The sequence below is a fragment of the Macaca nemestrina genome, chromosome 1 (assembly GCF_043159975.1).
Source record: "Macaca nemestrina isolate mMacNem1 chromosome 1, mMacNem.hap1, whole genome shotgun sequence".
NCBI classification, from domain to species: domain Eukaryota; kingdom Metazoa; phylum Chordata; class Mammalia; order Primates; family Cercopithecidae; genus Macaca; species Macaca nemestrina.
In genome coordinates this window covers 33,816,376-33,833,679 of record NC_092125.1, presented here as the reverse complement: position 1 = coordinate 33,833,679, position 17,304 = coordinate 33,816,376, and the positions used below count along the sequence as shown (strand labels likewise).

The 17,304-nt window shown below is 35.9% G+C and overlaps 1 protein-coding gene across 9 annotated transcripts in view; it reads left to right on the top strand.

The window, feature by feature from the left end:
• Nucleotides 1-17,304, top strand: part of COP1 (COP1 E3 ubiquitin ligase) — a 281,153-nt gene that overhangs the window by 177,320 nt on the left and 86,529 nt on the right. The window lies entirely within an intron of this gene.

The window sequence follows — 17,304 nt, the reverse complement described above, 5'->3', positions numbered from 1 at the left end:
GGCTACTGACATAATTTCATAGTTCAGTTTAGGGAGGACATGGACTAACATGTAGATGTGGGCAAAATTCTTTTTTTTTTTAGCATATAGAATTTATTTTTAATGATTACATGCTGTTTTCATTTGAACCTACTTCTGTCTTATTTAAATACTTTGTCACTGATTAGAAATGTGACCTTGAGCAAATTCTTTAACTTTCTCCCAAGTTTTTTATCTTTAACATAGAGGTAGAGCTGTTCGGGGCTCTTCTGAGGATTATGGAAAAAAGATTCTTTGTGTAAAGTTCTTATAGTTGTTATTTTTATTATTAATATTATGTATTCAATTAAAATATATAGTCTTAGTTTATTGAGTTTGAGTGTGTGTAGACGCTTACTGGCCATCATTTATGGGTATAATATTTTGTCAGTATTTAGTTAATTTGTACCAATGCCAGATATGAATATTATCAAATTTTCTCCTTCCTAGGAAATAGGAACCTACTTTAAAAATGCTTCCACTATCTGCTAGGCAGTTTTCCCCACTATTCTACATTTTCATACATTTCTTAGTTACTTTTCTCATTTACTTTTCCATGCAAGCTTTAAGATTTATAGTTTTCCAATTCTATAAAAATTCTTTTGGGATTCTTACCAGACTTTCTTGTGTTTATTTGCTGATTTTAGAAGCATTGGCCTTATTATGATAGTATGTCTTTCCACAGTTACGTGGGGTGTCTTTTTATTTGTTTGGGTTTGGTTTTCTTTTCTTTTTTTTTTTTTTTGAGACAGGGTCACCCAGATTGAGTACAGTGGCATGATCACAGCACACTGCAGCCTGGTCCTTCCTGGCTCCAGTGATCCTCCAACCTCAGCCTCACCAGCAGCTGGGACTACAGGCATGCACCACCATGCCTGGCTAATTTTTGTATTTTCCATAGAGATGGGGTTTTGCCATGTTGCTCAGGCTGTTCTCAAACTCCTGGGCTCAAGCAGTCTGCCTGCCTCAGCTTCCCAAAGTGCTGGGATCACTGTGCCCTGGCTATTGTTTGGGTGGTTTTCTGTCTTTCAATGAGATTTTATAATTTACTTACTTTAGGTTCTGGACTTTTCTGGTCAATTTTTTTTCCTATATATGTTACCATTTTTGTTATTTTTAATAAAATTTTATTTTCCACTCCCTTTTTTTAGGTATTTTTTGCTAAGCATAGACAAAACTTATTCATATTTTGATATTTGTCTTGTGTCTTGGGACCTTATAAATTTTTCTCATTAAGTCTAGTAGCTTTTTAGTAGTGTTTGGATTATCTATTTATACTTGATATCTGCCTGTTGCATTTCTTCTTTTCCAATGATTTATCACATTCTCTACCTCTAAGGTAGAGTTATGCTAGTGATATCCTCCCCCATCTATTTCATTTAGTTGAATGAGCTTTAATGTTCTGCTGTTTAGAATATCTACTTTTGAAAAATATTTTATTCAAATTGTTTTACTTTACTGTTTCTTAATTAGAAGCAAAACAGAATTTTATCAGTTACCTTTTAGCACCAATTGATACTTATGCTTTTTCTAAAACTGAGTTGTATTTTTCTTGAATGAACCTTGCTATGGCATAATGTAGAATTTTTGATAAACTACTATATTTAATTGGTAATTTTAAATCCATATGTTAAATTAGCCTGTTATTCATTTTATCTTTTTTAACTATCTTTGCCATTTTTAACATCAATAGTTTTGTAATTTTCAGTGTACACGTCTTGAACTTCTGTTGTTAAATTTATTCTTATTTTGTTACTTTTATTTCTGTCGTGAATGGAATTGCTTTTAAATTTTATTTTTTGATTGTTTTGTTAATAGTGTACAGAAATACAATTGATTTTTATATATCAATCTTGTATCTCTAACACTGCTTCTCTTTATTTGTTCTTGTTTTATTGTGGATTTCTTGGGGTTTTCTACATGTAGAATCATATCTGCAGTTGAACAATTTATGAATGACATTTTGCTTTGTTGTATTAGCTAGAAGATCAAGTACAATGTTAAATAGAAGTGGTAAAAGCAACTTCTTATATGTGAAGAGTATTTATTTAGTCCTTCACAATTAAGTATGGTGTTGGCTGTGAGGTTTTTTGTAGATACCTTTTATCAGTTTGAGTAATTTTTTATCTGCTTGTAGTTTGCTACGAGTTTTTGTTGTGAATAGGCATTAGATTTTGTCAAGTGCTTTTTTTCTGCTTCTGTTAAGGTTGATTGTGAGGTTAATGTCCTATACTTAATACTATGGGACAGTAATATTATTATAATATTAAGCCAACCTTTCAAGTACTTTTGTGTCTGTGTTAGTAATGGATATTCATCCGTAGTTTTATACGTTCATTTATAGACAGAATCTCGCTCTGTCAGAGCCCAGGCTGGAGTGTAGTGGCGCGATATTGGCTCACTGCAACCTCTGCCTCCCAGATTCAAGTGATTCTCGTGCCTCAGCCTCCTGAGAAGCTGGGACTTACGGGCACCAGCCACCACATCCGACTAATTTTTCGTATTTCTAGTAGAGACAGAGTTTTACCATCCTGGCCAGGCTGGTCTTGAACTCCTGACCTCAAGTGGTGTGCCTGCCTTGGCCTCCCAAAGTGCTAGGATTACAGACATGAGCTACCATGCCTGACCTGTAGTTTTCTTATGATGATATTTTCTGTCTTTGTCAGAAAAGAGCTACTGGGTTTAAAGAATGAGTTGGAAAGTGTTCCTTCCTCTGCGTTCTGAATGAGTTTGTGAAGAATTGGCATTATTTTCTTTAAATATTTGATAGAATTCATTAGAGAAACTGTCTGGGCTTGGATTATTCTTTTGGGGAAGATTTTAAATTTGTAATTCAATGCGTTTACTTTTTCTTCTTCTCTTTCTTTCTTTTCTTTGTTTTCTTTTTTTATTTCTTTTCTTTTCTTTCTTTCTTTTTTTTCTTTCCTTCCTTCCTTCCTTCCTTCCTTCCTTCCTTCCTTCCTTCCTTCCTTCCTTCCTTCCTTTCTTTCTTTTCTTTTTCTCTCTCTCTCTCTCTCTTCCTTTCTTCCTTTCTTCCTTTCTTTCCTTTCTTTCTTTCTTTCTTGATGGAGTTTTCGCTGCTGTTGCCAAGGCTGGAGTCCTATGGCATGATCTCAGCTCGCTGCAACCTCCACCTCCTGGGTTCAAGCGATTCTCCTGCCTCAGCCTCCCAAGTAGCTGGGATTACAGGCATGCGCCACCATACCCAGCTAATGTTCTACTTTTAGTAGAGATGAAGTTTCACCATATTGGTCAGGCTGTCTCAAACTCCTGACCTCAGGTGATCCACCTGCCTCGGCCTCCCAAAGTGCTGGGATTACAGGCGTGAGCCACTGCACTCAGCCTGTTTACTTTTTCTAGGTGAATTCAGACTTTCTAAGTTTTCTAATTTATTGGCATAAAGTTGTTCATAACATTCCTTTATAATTCCTGTATTGTCAATAGTAATGTACCTAGTTTCATTCCACTATAATTATATATTTTCTCCTATTTCTTTTTGGTGGGTGTAGCTAAACATCTGTCAGTTTCTTCATCATGTAATAGTGTGTGTGAAAAGGCTGTTGTAGTTGTTGTTATTGTTGGAAGGTCTGTAGAATGATTCTGTAGGCTTGGTTTCCTGTAATGACTCTTAGCTCATCACCAAATAGATAGGCCAAGAGAGCTATTATTTCTGTAATCACGGAATCAGGAATCCTTCACTACAGCTCCAGCAAAGCTAGAAACTAGATACTGGAACACTACAACAGAAAACCCCCACATCTCTACAATGGTGCTTGAAACAGAAACATTCAAAGCAGAAGGAGAATAACCATAAAATGTTCACCTTTCAAGTCTTAAATAAGTGCATCTGATTGATGGAATCTAATTCGTGTCTAGAAGCATAACTGCAAGGGCATCTGAGCAATATAGTTTTAACTTTATATCTTGCATAGGCTGTAAACACTTTAAGATGGTGGAAATGGATGCTTAGGGCACATTGAGGTTAGGTATGAGCTAATTTTCCTCGGTCTAAAGCAGGGGATAGTATCACAGCAAAGCATCAGTGAGGCCAATAGTGCTTAATTCATTGCCTTTCATTGTACCTTTCACTGAAACATTCCTTTAATACAGGAAAAGCCTTTACTACTAGAAAACTGACTGATACTCAGTCATCTTCATTTAGAATTGAAACATTTTTTAGAATGTAGCCTGTTATCTAAATTAGACTTTAGGAATAGGTTATACTTTTCTTAAAGATTGCTTTTGGAATTTTGAGAGGTAGAAAATTAGTATATGAGCTACCCACCAATTATAGTTTGACTTCCTGTTGCAAGGGCACTGTGGATCCTACCAGGGAAGTGAGACATCGTGCTACTTGTAAGCTTCTCTGTCTATCTTGCTTAGATCTTATATTTGTGCTTGTTAACAATTAATTTGTTTCTCTTTGTACTTTTATTTTGTTATTTTGTTCTTTCACCTCTTATCATACATACAAAAGATTTTATAAGTCCCAATATAGTTATAAAAGGAATAAATTAGAATGAAAACATTTATCTTCTGAGCTTTGTGTATGTAATAACATTGCCTCAAAATACATTAATTAAAATGAAAATGCCAAAAGAATTCAAATTTCAGTATCTTAGGAGATTTTATAGATCTTTCTAAGATAGAAAAGCAAAAAATAAAAGGTAATAAAGATGTGAACATGAAAGTTAACAAGTATATGTATAGAAGATGGAATCTGTCAGCTAGAGAAATCCACGTTCTTTTCAATCAGACATAGATTATTTACTTAGAATGAATTTTTATGCTTCTCTTTTTCAATAAAGTCAAGCATTCATGCTAATCCCAATATATCAGACTTGGTTCTGAATGATTTTGACAGCTTCCCATAATGAATTTGTCTTTGAGGATATTCAAAGACAGCAGCACTAGTAGTGTTAAAGGGTCCCAGGTAGGCTCTTTCAGTTCTTTCCTGGCATTATTAATGTAGACGACCATTTCCTAGATTTTTGAGATAAATCAGTTGATTTATTTGCAGTATTTACATGTCTACATGGTTTTTAAAAGTTATTTTAATGTCTTTTTAATGATTAAAAAATTATGTCCCATATTTATTAGTCATTCATTACTTACCATTATTTGCATTTAATCCTTAAAGCAGAAGTGTACAAAAAAGAGATTAATGTAAAGCAAATCAATGAGGATTGAAGTAAATTAATTCTCTCAAAATAAATGTGTGGTATCTTTAGATAATTTTGCAGCTGCTGAGTTTGTATAATCTTAGCAAACTAGGCCATTTAGAGGAAATAATTCTGTACTACTTTTTGAGTGTGTTTTTTAATGCTTTTACTTCTGGTGTGGGCTTGCTGGATTTTATATTTCTAAAAACCAGTAAAATTTGGAAGGCGCTGCCTCTAAATATTACCTAGTAAATAGAAAACACAACCGTAAATATGCCTAGTAATTAGTACACATTTTATTTTATAGAAACTGATTCTTGGCTGGACGTAGTGGCTTACACCTGGTAATACCAACACTTTGGGAGGTTGAAGCAGGGGGGGATCGCTTGAGCGATCCAGGAGTCCAGGAGTTCAAGGGTATAGTGAGCTATGATCGTGCCACTATAGTCCATCATGGAAACAGAGCAAGACCACGTCTCTTAAAAAAAGAAGAAAGAAATTGATTTCTAAGCAGGCAAAATGTAATATCAGTAATTTTTGCCTGCAGTTTGTGCTTATTTAGTATTTTATAATTCATTGTAAATAGTTTAGATTATGTGATTTGTTTATTCCTTATCTCATTACAGTAATATAGTGATAATACTGTGTGTTCTGTAAGTAATTACTTGTATATGATGCTTTTAGATGAATTCAAATAGTAAATCACCAAATTTTAAATTATTCTTTGATACATATTTTCCTACATTTCCCAGTGACAAAGCCCACAGTACAATTTTTTTGTTGTTGTTGACACAGAGTCTTGCTCCGATGCCCAGGCTGGAGTGCAGTGGCACAGTCTCAGATCACTGCAGCCTCCACCTCCCAGGTAGAGCGATTCTCCTGCCTCAGCCTCCTGAGCAGCTGGGATTACAGGCATGCACTACCTCACCTGGCTAATCTTTCTAGTTTTGTAGAGATGGGGTTTCACCATGTTGGCCAGGCTGGTCTCAAACTTCTGACCTCCCTCAGGTGATCCACCTACCTCAGCCTCCCAAAGTGCTCTTATTATTACAGGTGTGAGCCACCGCGCCCAGCCTCACAATGTAATTTTTTTAGCCACTAATATCTATGTATAGACTATGTACTGGACCCTGTTAGTGAATATGAAGTTTTTTGTTTTTGTTTTTCTGGGTTTTTTTGGGTTTTTTTGTTTTTTTTGTTTTTTTTTTTTGAGATGGAGTCTCACTCTGTCGCCCAGGCTGGAGTGCAATGGCATGATCTTGGCTCACTACAACCTCTGCCTCCCGAGTTCAAGCGATTCCCCTGCCTCAGCCTCCTGAGTAGCTAAAATTACAGGCATGCACCACCATGCCTGGTTAATTTTTGTATTTTTAGTAGAGACGGGGTTTCACCATGTTGGCCAGGCTGGTCTCGAACTCCTGACCTTGTGATCCGCCCTCAGCCTCCCAAAGTGCTGGGATTATAGATGTGAGCCACTGCGTCTGGCCAAGTATGAAGTTTTAATCAGTATCTTTACCTTTGGCAGTCTAGTTTGAGAAATATCACAGAAGATTTAGGGCAACATATTTCTTCCTTCAGATAAAATTAAAATCAACAAATCATGAACATATATAAACGATGTTACTGGAAATAAATGTTTCCTGTAATGCCATTAGTGAATTTTTTTTGAGACAGGAGTCTCACTCTGTGGTCCAGGCTGGAGTGCAGTGGTGCAATCTTGGCTCACTGCAATTTCTGCCTTCCAGGCTCAAGTGATTCTCCTGCCTCAGCCTCCCAAATAGCTGGGACTACAGGAGCGTGCCACGATGCCTGGTTAATGTTCATATTTTTGGAAAGACATATTTTCACTGTGTTACCCAGGCTGGTCCTGAATTCCTGGGCTCAGGCAATCTGCCTGCCCATGCTTCCCATGGTGCTGCGATTACAGGTGTGAGCCACCGTGCCAGGCCCCTGTTAGTGATGTTTTGATTTTTGTTGTTGTTATGATTTGGTGGTGGTAGTAGTGATTTTTTTTTTTTTTTTTTTTGAGACGGAGCCGTGCTCTGTCACCCAGGCTGGAGTGCAGTGGCATGGTCTCAGTTCACTGCAACCTCCGCCTCCCAGGTTCAAGCGATTCTCCTGCCTCAGCCTCCTGAGTAACTGGGACTACAGGTGCACACCATCGTGCTCAGCTGATTTTTGTATTTTTAGTAGAGGCGGGGTTTTACCACATTTGCCAGGCTTGTCTCGAACTCCTGACCTCGTGATCCGCCCGCCTCAGCCTCCCAAAGTGCTGGATTACAGGCGTGAGCCACCACGCCCAGCCATGACTTATTTTTTAAAAAGTCTATTCTCGCTCTGTTGCCCAAGCTCGAGTGCAGTGGTGTGATCTCAGCTCACTGCAGCCTCTGCCTCCTGGGTTCAAGCAATTCTCGTGCCTCAGCCTTCCAGGTAGCTGGGACCACAGGTGTACACCACCATGCCTGGCTAATTTTTTTATTTGTAATAGAGACAGGGTTTCACTACATTGGCCAGGCTCGTCTTGAACTCCTGACCTCAAGTGATTTGCCCACCTCAGCCTCCCAAAGTGCTGGGATTACAGGTGTGAGCCACCTTGCTCAGCCTGAAATTAAGCATTAAGAATTCATTAATATACCTTTTTCTGCAAAAAGAGATAAACTAAGTACGGATAAAATAAATGAAATTATTTTTTCCCTATTGATCAACAGAATCAATTCTTTTCAAAGTATGTGTGTTTTAGGTTCCTCAAGGATTGAGAGTAGGAAAGGATGGCTCAAGCAGACAGGGAGAAAAAAAGTTAGTAAAAAGGGCTCTGATTCCTACTTGTGCTTTAAGCTGACCAGCTCTTCTTTAATCTGTTTTATATTATAGGGTTTCAAATAAATTAGGTGAGGGAGGACTGAGTTTTTTAATGTTTCTGCTACTCTTTCTTAACTGAGACTTCTTTTTAATTGTGGGAAAATGTACAGAATTTAACTGAGACTTCTTTAAAAATTGTATTAAGTTTTAAAAAATTGTTTTAATTATTTTATATTACTGACAATTGTGGTTTAATCTAATGTGCAGTTAGGTAATTGCTATTTCTTTGACTCTAGGAGAATATCACAATTGCTTATATATCTATTGTGGTTTGGTGAGGATTGGAGAGATTATTCGCAGAGTAAAGGGTAAATAATAATGGCTTACATTAGTGCATCTTTAAGGTTTTATTCAGGTTAGAAACCAGGGCCAACTGTATGTGATAGAAAATAGGAAGTGATATCTTCTAATTCCTCCTCAAATCATGGACAAAGATCTGACAACTAAATTGAGAGCAGGCGTTAAGGGGAAATGCTTCCTAAGTATTCCATATGTGTTTGTGTAACGGATACTTGGCTTGCTCTCTCTTTTGTCAAAGAGTAGCTTTCAGTTCTCTAAAACAGTACATTGAGATACTGCCAAAGGCTTAATTAACAGAAGCAAAAGATGGTTTAAATATTGCTATTAAAATTAATAATGAGGCTGGGCACAGCAGCTCACAGCTGTAATCCCAGCACTTTGGGAGGCCGAGGTGGGCAGATCACTTGAGGTTAGGAGTTCGAGACCAGCCTGGCCAACATGGCAAAACTTCATCTCTACTAAAAATACAAAAATCAGCCAGGTGTGGTGGTGCACACCTGTGGTCTCAGCTGCTTGGGAGACTGAGTCATGACAATCTCTTGAACCCAGGAGGCAGAGGTTGCAGTGAGCCACAATCGCACCACTGCACTTTAGCCTGGGCGACAGAGCAAGACTCTGTCTCAAAATAAATAAAATTAGTAACGATATCTGTATGAGATAAATACTAGTAACCAGTGGACCTATGTATGTTTAAATGGTCAAAATGTATTTCCTGCCTAAGAAAAACCTAACAGGTATCTTACCAACTTTTCTTCTCACCCCAGTCCTGTCACAGTATCCAAAAGCTAGGGCATTGATGACTTTTATAAACTCTCAAGCATCTGAGAAGCCTAAAGATAGAATTCAGGATTTCTGAAATTCAGTTTGATATCTGATTGGCCATATTACTTATGAGTCTTCTTCCTGTATGTCTTACTGCTTTTTGGAACACAGTCTAGACTGATTGTGTCCTAATCTGTGTTTTAAAACATTGCCTCATTAATAATAGTCATTTTATTCTTTAGTAAAGGTAGTGAAATATTCATTAAACATTTAATAAGATATTCCTATATCTATTTCACCTGATCATCTTAACATACTGATGATTGCCTTATCAGTGGTGGAAATGTCTGTGGTTCTGGTTTTTTTGTGTTTTTTTGTGTTTTTTTCAGTAATCCTACAGGAAAATTATTTGTTGTACTGGAAATTATTCTGTAATATTTACAGAAATAAACAGTACACACTTTTGATTAGCTTCAACACTTAAGATGTTAGGAATTGATATACCCCTTAAACATTTACCTAATGTGTTCCTAGACTGGCAGTTTCTTTCTCTGTTTATTTCAGATAAAACAATGAAACAATGCTGATTTAAGTAGATAAACTTTTTTGTTTATTTGCCTTTGTTTTGTCACCTGGATTGATAGTTACACATAATTTTTTTTTAAAAAAAGAATTCATTCATAAAAATGGATATGTAAACACAATAAAAGTGTATTACAAATTCTATACAAAATTGTTTTTGAATGGAAATAGAATTATATGTACCTGACATCTCTGTTCTGTCTGCATTTTAAATGTGCAGTTTCCCCTAACTCAGGGAGGGAAAGAGAGAGACGGAGAGAGAGAAGAAAGAGCTCCTCTTTAATTCCAGCTTCTCATTCCTCTGAAGTCTGGTTTCTGCTCCTACCCCTACATAGAAATTCTTCTCACTAAGATCGGTAGCAGCCTCATGTCACTACATTCAAGCCCTTGTTTTATTTGATCTCTCAGTAATAGTCAACATTGTTGACCACTCACTTCTGGAAAAACTTTCCTCGTTTGTATTCTAAAACAACACCCCCTGGTTTTTTTTCACCGCTCTCATCTATAGTTCTCAGTTGTCTTTTCTTTGAAATGTTGGTATTCTTTGATACTCTGTTCTCTTGTCACTCTCTAAATTCCCCATGGGTTATTTTGTCCATTTAGTTATTCTGTTTAAATAGCAGACTCTTAAATATTTATCTCAATCCCACGCTTAGCTTAAAAAAAACTCCAGACATTTCTATTTTACTTACTGGAAATTCCTATCTCAGTATTCATTGCCACCTCAAACTTAACATCCAGAACTCCATCCATTTTTCCTTTGCAAGCCCATTACTTTATCTTCGTTTTTTTTTAAGTTTCCTGTTGATGCAGTGGTCCAAGCCACGTATCTCATTCTTCACATTAAATTGAATCATGTATGTTCTACTTACTAAATATCATCTTCTTTTTAAAAAATCGTATTACAGAAGAATTTTCCTTTTTCTGGCTCCTCTTCTACCATTCACATTGTAGTTCACTTCACCAAGGCTTCTGCCACCGTAATTCCACTTAAAGTGTTCTTGTCATCATCACCAAATTACCTCCATATTGCTGAATTAATTGATCTAGTCTGTTCTTTTTCATTACTATTTAATACAATTGACCACTCCCCTATTTCTTCCATCCTTCTCTTCTCTTTGTTGTTCTCCCTGCAGTCATATCCAGCTTAGGCAGGAATCGAGTTATCTCTAGTTCAAGCCATTACTGTAACCAGGCAGCTTAACTTCAAAATTGATTTTAAAACTTTTTTTCCCCCCTTGTGTATCAATATACAACCTTGAGGCACACATTGTACTCAGCTCAATTATTGCATGCCTTCCTTATCAGGCTTCCCTTTTTAAACACCTGCCTTCCCCGCAAAAAATGGAAGTGGTTATTTTGGATAGGAATCGGACCCCTTCCCTTTAGTTTTGGTTAATAAAGTGTCTGTCTTTCTACCAGACCTCGTCCTTGTTAATTGGACACTGCAAGCTGCAACCATTCGGACCTGCATTTGGTTACGTTACCTGTATCACCGGAGAAACCTCTTGCCTGAATACTCAGCTCTTCTCTATTTGTTTCCCTTCAGTTTGTTCCACGGACAGCAGCAGGGATAATATTCTTTCAGATAAATTTATCCCGTATTCCTGCTTTGATCTCTTTCAAACTTCTCTAGATTCATCCTACATTATTTCATGCTGCTCTCACTGTGCAGCTTCTCTGCTTTAGACATTCTTCCCCTGGCTCTTACCACAGCCAGCACACTCTTCAGTCTCATCTTAAACATCATCTCCTCAAAGAAGCCTATTGAAAACCCTCTGTCAAGGAGATCCGCCCAATCATTACCTTTCATCTTTGTCTCATTGTTATCACTTGATCTATGTTTTACTTATTACATAATTGCTTTTGTCTGATTCTAATACTTGACTGTAAGCACACAGAAAAGTAGGGACTTTTCTTGTTCATTGTTGTATCCCCCACGATGTCCCTTACAACTGCACATAATAGATTTTCAATAAATACATGTATTTAAAATATTAGTACTAATAGACATATATTAGTACTAATATAGTATGTATATATGTATAGTGTACATATATATGTATGTGTATACATACACACACATTGTTTTTTGCCTAATTTTTTTGCAAAATTTTTTGGAATACAAAGCCAACGTAGAGTTTTTATGTCAGATTTTTTTTTTATTTCAGATTACTTACCACTCTCTGAATTTCTTAAATTCAGAGTATTAATATGGCAATGAAAAATAACACAAATTTTGGAAATACAGTACAACAGTTATTTACATACAACATTTATGTTGTGTTAGGTGTTATCTGAATTTCTTAAATTCAGAGAGTGGTAAGTAAGGTGAGGTCTCATTTAGGACCCTTAGATTTTAATTTTTTTTTTTTTTTTTTTTTTTTTGAGACGGAGTCTCGCTGTGTCTCCCAGGCTGGAGTGCAGTGGCGCGATCTCGGCTCACTGCAAGCTCCGCCTCCCGGGTTCACGCCATTCTCCCGCCTCAGCCTCCCAAGTAGCTGAGACTACAGGCGCCCGCCACCACGCCCGGCTAGTTTTTTGTATTTTTAGTAGAGACGGGGTTTCACCATGTTAGCCAGGATAGTCTCGATCTCCTGAACTCGTGATCCACCCGCCTCGGCCTCCCAAAGTGCTGGGATTACAGGCTTGAGCCACCGACCGCGCCCGGCCTAGATTTTAATTTTTTAAAAAAACATGTATTTTATTATGAAACTCTCATTCTTTAGCAGATAGTTTTGTTTTTTAAATGTCCATATGGCCTTAAAGAAATGATAATTACAGAATGTAACCACCTGTTTTGAGGGTAATGACTTCTAACAGTTAATTAGAATAGTTTTCCAATAAATGAATGACTTCCATTTAATAGAGATAAAGGTTGCAACTAGGCAGCATAACTTGTGCTGTTGAAATAATAAGTGATTAAGTAGCTAATTTAGCGCCCAGAATCACTTTCTCTGAACTGCGTTGATGAGAGTGGACAGTGCTTGACACACTGATGGTTGTGTAGGAATTGGTTGGGTGGGGTCCAGAGCAGAAGTCTGTAAAGCAGCCTTTCAAATGTAAGCACAGCTTCCCACTTGATCTCAGTAGTCAGATATATTCTCTTACTTTCTGTTTTCTTCTGTTCTCTATTTTCACGTCAAATCAAATTCTGCTTGCTTTTTGCTAATGAAAGTTCGTTCTGTACCCTCTATTCTCCACTGAAAACATGAAGATAAAATACAAATACTTTGTATATTTTGAGGGAATGGAGAAATAGCTTCATGTAATTAATCAGTGTTCCCACTCCAAAATTAAAAGAGCACTTATTGGAATGAACTCTTAATCAATGATTATAAAATCAGGCTGAGTAATCTTTCATACAGCTATAAAACATATATACTTTTGGCAGTGTCTTAACTAAAAAAGCCTCAGGTACTTTCCTGGAATAACCTTCATAGTTTTTACATGTGCGTGTATTTAAATAAGTCTGGAATGTCAATTTTTTCTGCAAGCACTGCTTTCAAGGTAAAACACTATGTTAGTAATAGTGAGGTATACCAGCTATAAAAGGTCCTTTTTTATAAATAATATATGAAACATTTTCTCATACTTCAGTTAAAATTCTGTGTCTGATTTTGACTTTTCACATATTACATGGTGAGTTGAAATACGTTTGTAGTCTTTGTAAACCATTTCAGTCCAAAGAGAATTATAATAAAATTATTTATTTATGGTAATCTAATGTAACAGAAATGAGAAATTATACGAGGAGAAAAACTACAGCAGGAAGGAGAACCAAGTAGGTTTGCTCATTAAATGAAACTCAAATCCTTTATAATGATTCATTAAGACCAAATAAGATACCACAAACAGCAAATAGAAAATTTTATATTACAAGATTAGATTTCAATTATCTCTTATTTCAGAACCTATCATCATCTTGTGCTTTTCCCCGTAGCTAAGTAAACCCTATTTTCTTTTCTTTCTATAATCACATATTTTTGGGGTGAGTTACATCTCAGCTCTTTGTACCCTTGGGCATCTGCTGATTTAGCCAACCTTGGATTGAAAACATTTAGGAAAAAAAATGTATTAGTATGACAATAAAAAATAACACAAATTTTGGAAATACAGTATAACAATTATTTACATACAACCTGTTTGTTGTATTAGGTGTTATAAGTAATCTACAGATGATTTAAAGTATATGGGAGGAGGTATGGAAGTTACAAGCATATATTAGGTCATTTTGTAAAAGAAACATGAACATCCATGGATTTTGGTATGGAGGGCATGGGGATTTGAAACCAGTTCCCCTGAGGATACCTAGGGATTACTTAATGCAATCACGCGTCGCTCAGAGATGGGATGCATTCTGAGAAATGTTGTCATTGGATTTTGTCATTGTGCAAACATCATAGAGTATACTTACACAAACCTACTGCACACCTAAGCTATACAGTAGAGCCTATTACTCCTAGGCTACAAACCTGTATAGCTTGCTAGTGTACTGAAAGCTGTAGCCAGTTATAGCATAATGGTAAGTATTTGTGTATCTGAATATAGAAAAGCTACAGTAAGAATACAATATACAATTAAAAAAAGATGATACACCTTTATAGAGCACTTACCATGAATGGTGCTTGCAGAACTAGAAGTTGTTTGGGATGAATTAATGAGTGGTGAGTGAATATGAAGGCCTAGGTCATTACCATATACTTAGGCTATACTAAATTTATTTTTTAATAGCTTTTTGTTTAGTAATAAATTCACCTTAGCTTAATGTAATTTTTTACTTCGTTAACTTTAAAACTTAAGTTTTTTGACTCTTCTTGGCTGGGCATGGTGGCTTACATCCATAATCTCAGCACTTCGGGAGGCCAGGGTGAGTGGATCATTTTTTGCTCAGGAGTTCCAGACTAGCCAAGTCACATGGTGAAACCCCAGCTCCACAAAAACTTAGTGGAGCACGGTGGTGCACACCTGTAGTCCCAGCTACCTGGAAGGCTGAGGTGGGAAATTCACCTGAGCCCAGGAAGTTGAGGCTGCAGTGAGCCATTATTCCACCACTGTTCTCCAACCTATGGCCCAGGCTGAAGTACAGTGACTATTCGTAGGCACAGTGTTAACACACTGCCGCCTCAAACTTGGGCTCAAGCAAACCTCCTGCCTCAACCTCCCAAGTTGCTGGGATACAAGTACACACCACTGTGCCCAGCTTCCTGAGGTTGTATTACAGTTTTTTTTTTTTTTTAATTAATAGAAGGAGTACACTCTAAAATAATGAATAAAAAATACAGTGAATACATAAGCCAGTAACACAGTTGTTTATTATCATATATTGTGTACTGTACATAATTGTATGTGCTATACTTTTATTTTGTCAGTGCAGTAGGTTTGTGTACACCAGAATCACCAAAAACTTAGAATAATGTGTACAAAGTCACTAATAGCTACAAAGTCACTAGGTGATAGGAACTTGTCAGCTCTATTTTAATCGTATGGGACCATCATCATGAAGTGTCATTACCTAGCACGTGACTGTATGTAAATGCATTATAATAAATGTCTGTGTGTATTATATTCCTAAATTCCCTGTAGCCATAAAACAGTTACTGTTTTGAAGCTCACATTTTGAGTAACTGGACAATTTGCATCTCACATTGTCTAGAAAGATTGATCTGTTTGTTAAGATGGTCTGACAAGCATATTATATGCTTTATGAAGTACATTAATGAGAAAAAAAGTAAGAAAGGGAAGATTAACTCACATAATTAGTGAATGTGAACATAACCATCTTAAGTATTTAGAGTTTATTATTCTATTTCGGTTACTCTCTTCCCTTTAACAGAAATGAAATTTCTACTTACTACACCATACATATTTGTAGATTATTAATTGGTTTAGTTATTTTCTATCAAAACTGTCAAATAGAACTGCAATAATAGTTCTAGCTACATTTGGCTGCTGAGCACTTGAAATATAGCTGGTTTTACTGAGAAATTAAGTTTTAGTTTAATTTTATGTAACTTAAATAACCACATGTGGCTAGTGACTACTGTACTGGACAGCATGATTCTAATTTTATAAAGTATAGGTTTTGAATTATTGCTACCACATTATTTTGTTTTTCACACCAGTGAAAACTTTGAGATATCAACTAAAACTGAGATAAATTAAAATCTGTTTCAGTTAGAAAGCATGTTTAAAGTGGAATATTAAGAAGGATTAAGGTTCTGTTTTCACTATTCCCCACAATTAAAAATCAGCCTTTAAAATATACTTTAATCTGTCCCCAGGCTCCTATCACCACTGAGGAAATGTTGACATTGACAGTTTTATTTCTATAAATGGTGATATTATTGACATCACCTTGTCATTTAGCATTGATTTTCTATGAAGAATCAGGTATTAATTAATCTTGTTGGCTTAAAGAAAGTATTTGTACAGTTTTTGTTACTTGGTTATTTGCTTGCATTTGACATGTAGCTGTGTAAAAAATAAAATGTATTTGTTTTCTTCTTAATGGCTGTGGAAGTAGCATCGTTTGGCTTAACAATGAAATAAAAGAGACAGATTCCCTTTATACTGAAAAGACCAGAAGGTCATTTAAGTAATCAAATTTAGCATCACTATTGGAACAAACATGTGCCTCTTCTTTTGATGTGATAGAAAGGACCATGTTTATAGTATTTGTGCCAAAAACATTTAATTTGAACATAATAATAAGAAAACATTTAGACAACAGCTGTCCTGAATGCTTCAAATATAACAATATTATGAAATGTTTTATATAATAGGCCAGAGACATGGAAACTAAATATAATGAGTGACCCATTAGTAAAAACTTAATAAATATTCAGGTCCTTTTTTAAACAGTTGGGAGATATCTGAATATAGGATGCATTGTATATTATATCAATATTAATTTTCTTGAGTGTGATATAATGATATTGTGTACATAGGAAAGGTTTTATTTGTAGAAGGTAGAGGCTGAAGTTTTTAAAAGTCAGATATCCTGATGTTTGAAACTTAAAGTGGTTCAGAGGTATAGGGGGCAGAGAGAGAGAGAGACAAGAGGCGGTGTGTGTTTGGGGTGTGAGTAAAGCAAATATGGTGAACATTTACAGTTGGTGAGTCTAGAATAAATTGTGCAAGGTTTTTCATTGTGCTGTTCTTTCAACTTCTTTGCAGATTGAATATTTTTTTCAAAGCTAAAAGAGGAAAAGAAAAAACAGAAATGGACTATAGCCTAACTCCTCATTATTAAGCATACTTTTTCAATTATGGCAATGCTTCAGAAATATAAAGACATACCCTTCTTTATAAAGGAAAGAAAATTATTGTGGACCCCACCCCCAAGTAACCAAAACTTATAACTTAACATCATAATGTTCTTACAATATATATACAAATGTAAAGCTGTAGACCATCTTCATATGCCCCTGTCTCCTAAGTAACTATAACTCAGAACAAATTCTAATTATTAATAAATGCAATAAAATATATAAAATCAAGAAAATTCAAAATAACAGTATGATAGCATAATAATAACAATAATCGGATTAACTGGTATATAGTTTGCTGAAAATAAGTCACCACTCAACATACCAAACTGGTTCTGAGTACTCCAATG